Source organism: Palaemon carinicauda, chromosome 21 (assembly GCF_036898095.1).
Source record: "Palaemon carinicauda isolate YSFRI2023 chromosome 21, ASM3689809v2, whole genome shotgun sequence".
NCBI classification, from domain to species: domain Eukaryota; kingdom Metazoa; phylum Arthropoda; class Malacostraca; order Decapoda; family Palaemonidae; genus Palaemon; species Palaemon carinicauda.
Window position 1 is genome coordinate 2168960 of NC_090745.1, and position 4080 is coordinate 2173039.

Here is a 4080-nt window from a genome sequence, read left to right on the forward strand (position 1 = left end):
TCGGGTACTTTCATTTTCCCTCAGTACTTTCATTTCCCTCGGGTACTTTCATTTTCCCTTAGTTACTTTCATTACACCTCGGGTACTTTCATTTTCCCTCGGTACTTTCACTTCCCTCTGGTACTTTCCTTTCCCCTCAGTAATTTAATTTCCCTCGGGTAATTGCATTTTCCCTCAGTACTTTCATTTTCAATCGAATACTTTCATTTCCCCCAGAAAATTATTCCTAGGTAATTTCATTATCCAGCGGGTACTTTCATTTTCCCTCGGGTACTTTCATTTCCCCACGGAAAATTATCTCTTGTGTACTTTCATTATCCATCGGGTACTTCCATTTTCCCTTGGAAAATTTATCTCTAGGGTACTTTTCTTATCCCTCGCCTACTTTGATTTTCCCACGGAAAATTATTTCTAGGGGACTTTCATTATCCATCGGTTACTTTAATTTTCCCTCGGAAAATTATCTCTAGGATACTTTCATTATCCCTCGGATGCTTTAATTTTCCTTCAGTACTTTCATTTTCCATCGGGTACTTCCATTATCCCTCGGGTACTTTCATTTCCCCTCGGCAATTTATCACTAGTGTACTTTCATTATCCCTCGGGTACTTTCATTTTCCCTAGGGTACTTTTAATTCCCCTTGGGAAAATTACCAATAGGGTACTTTCATTATCCCACGAGTACTTTCATTTTCCTTCAGTACTTTAATTAATTTCGGGTACTTTCATTTCCCCTCAGCAAATTATCCCTCGGGTACTTTCATTATCCCTCGGGTACTTTAACTTTCCCTAGGGTACTTTTAATTCCCGCCGGGGAAATTATCAATAGAGTTCTTTCATTATCCCACGGGTACTTTCATTTTCCCTCAGTACTTTCATTATCCCTTGGGTACTTTCATTTCCCCTCGGCAAATTATCACTAGGGTACTTTCATTACCCCTCAGATACTTTCATTTTCCCTCAAGTACTTTCATTTTCCCTCAAGTACTTTCATTTTCCCTCGGATACTTTCAATTCCCCCGGGAATTTATCAATAGGGTACTTTCATTATATCCCGGGAACTTTCATTTTCCCTCAGTAGTTTAATCATCTTTCGGGTACTTTCATTTACCCTCGGAAAATTATCATGTGCTTGCATTTTCCCTCTGAAAAATATCCCTCGAGTACTTAAATTTTCCCTTCAAAATCATTCATTGAGTACTTTCATTTTCCCTCTGAAAACTATCCCTCGAGTACTTCCATTTCCCCTCGGGTACTTTAATTCTTCCTCGGCTACTTTCATTATTCCTCGGATACTTTCATTTTCCATAAGTAGTTTCATTTCCCCTCGGGTACTTTCATTTTTCCTCAGGTAATTCCATTTACCCTCTGTAAACTATCCCTCAAGTACTTCCCTTTCCCCTTGGGTACTTTAGTTTTTCCTCGGGTACTTTCATTATTCCTCAGATACTTTCATTTTCCCAAAGTAGTTTCATTTTCCCTTGGGTACTTTAATTCTTCATCGGGTAATTTCATTTTCCCTCAGTAAACTATCCCCCAAGTACTTCTATTTCCCCTTGGGTACCTTAACTTTTCCTCGGGTACTTTCATTATCCCTCGGGTACTTTCATTATCTCTAGGGTACTCTCATTTTGCCTCAGTTCTTTCATTCTCCCTCGGGTATTTTTGTTTTTACTCGGGTAATCTCATTATCTCTCGGGTACTTTCATTATCCCTCAAGTACTTTCATTATCCCTCGGGTACTTTCATTTCCCCTCAGTACATTCATTATCCCTCGGGTAATTTCATTTCCCATCGGGTACTTTCATTATCTCTCGGGTACTTTAATTTTGCCTCTGTTCTTTCATTAACCCTCGGGTACTTTCATTTCCCCTCGGGTACTTTAGTTTTTCCTCGGGTACTTTCATTATCGCTCGGGTACTTTCATCTTGCCTCAATACTTTCATTATCCTTCGGGCACTCTCCTTTCCCCTCGGGTACATTAGTTTTTCCTTGGGTAATTTTATTATCTCTCGGGTACTTTCATTTTCCCTCAGTACTTTAATTATCTCTCGGTACTTTAGTTTTTCCTCAGGTACCTTCATTTTGCCTCAGTACTTTCATTTCCCTCGGGTATTTTTATTTCTTCTCGGGTACTTTAGTTTTTCCTCGGGTACTTTCATTTTGCCTCAGTACTTTCATTGTCCCTCGGGTACTTTCAGTTCCCCTCGGGTACTTTAGTTTTTCCTTGGGTACTTTCATTATCACTCGGGTACTTTCATTTTGCCTACTTACTTTCATTTCCCCTCGGGTACTTTCATTATCGCTCGGGTATTTTCATTTCCCCTCGGGTACTTACATTATCCCTCGGGAACTTTAATTTTTCCTCAGTACTTTCATTATCCCTCGGGTACTTTCATTTCCCCCCGGGTTCTTTAATTTTCCCTCTGAAAATCCTTCTCGCCAGTCATTTTATCTGGACTTACGAAATGAGATTCATCAATGGGGGTCCTTCTCCGACGGACTCGAAAAGCCGTCCCTTCCTGACATCTGTCCCAGCCTGCCACTCACTGTCATAAACATCCTCCGTGGAGTGACTCCTTCTCCTTCGCGGCCACGCCCCCTCAATTTCCTCCTCGGGAGGGGAGGGGAGGGAGGACTTCCCGCCTAAGGAGGTATCTAACCTCGTTGCTTTGCACTCCTGCCCCCAAGGCCTTACAAACATCCTTCGTTAATTGTTTCAATGAAGGATTTTGGATGAATAATCTGGTGTTGTTGTTACTAAAGGCATCTATTGGAATAATAATGATAATAATAATAATAATAATAATAATAATAATAATTATTATTATTATTATTATCATTAGTATTACTTGCTAAGCTACAACCCTAGTTGGAAAAGCATGATGCTATAAGACCAGGGTTCCCAACAGGGAAAAAAGCCCAGTGAGGAAAGGAAACCAGGAAAAATAAAATAAAATAGAATATTTCAAGAACAGTATAAGCATTAAAATAAACAATTCTTTGCTTGCAAATTATTAAAAACGAAATATAGATAGAAGGACATTATGTTGTTATTTCCCATTTTGAAATCATAAAAATGATATTTCCTATTGACTCCTTCATCATTAACGTCCTACGTACTTTCTCCCTTCTCCCTCCCCCTCCCCCTTAGCTTCCTACAGATCAGAAACAGCAACACAACCCGCAACACAAACTCCCCAAAGGAATCAATACAACCCACGATCCTCCTCCTCCCTAAAGATGTATTCACCGCCAACCGAAAGTTTTCACGTCTGCTAACTGTAGACTCCCTATTTACAACTCCCCCCCCCTACCCCCCTCTCCACCCCCACCCATCCCACCAAGGAACTCATACCAGGGAAGGGGAAGAGAGAGAGAGAGAGGGGGGGGGGTTTACTCAGCCAGCACTGGATCGCGGTGTTTTGCATGAACTGTCGCGAAGAAAAGGCTCATTTTTTTCACGCTTCTCTCTCTCTCTCTCTCTCTCTCTCTCTCTCTCTCTCTCTCTCTCTCTCTCTCTCTCTCTCTCTCTCTCTCTCTTTCAGATCGCATCAGGGTGAATACAAGAATAGAATTTCTTATGCTGTTTTCATGTTTTTCTACATATCGAAATAATTTTTCTTATTTTGATATTTTTCTTGTTCTGATATATTTCTTTACAAACTCCGTATAAATGAGTCTTCTTATAGTTTATATATGACATCTGTTTTTGACGTTGTTAATAGTTTATATAGGACTATATCTGTTTTGACGCTGTTACTGTTTTAGAATGATTTATTGTTAATTTGTTCTCATCATTTATTTATTTCCTTTTTTCCTTTCCTCACTGGGCTATTTTTCCCTATTGGAGCCCCTGGGCTAATAGCATCTTGTTTTTTCCAACTAGGGTTGTAGCTTGGCTATTAATAATAATAATAATAATAATAATAATAATAATAATAATATCTGTATGTGGTTTAATTTAATTGTTATTATATATTCAAATTACTTTCCATGTAAGAAATCACTAAGATTTGCGCCTGAAGTTATTTTTATTTTTGCAGATTTTTTTCCATATCAAATTTTCCTCTCTCTCTC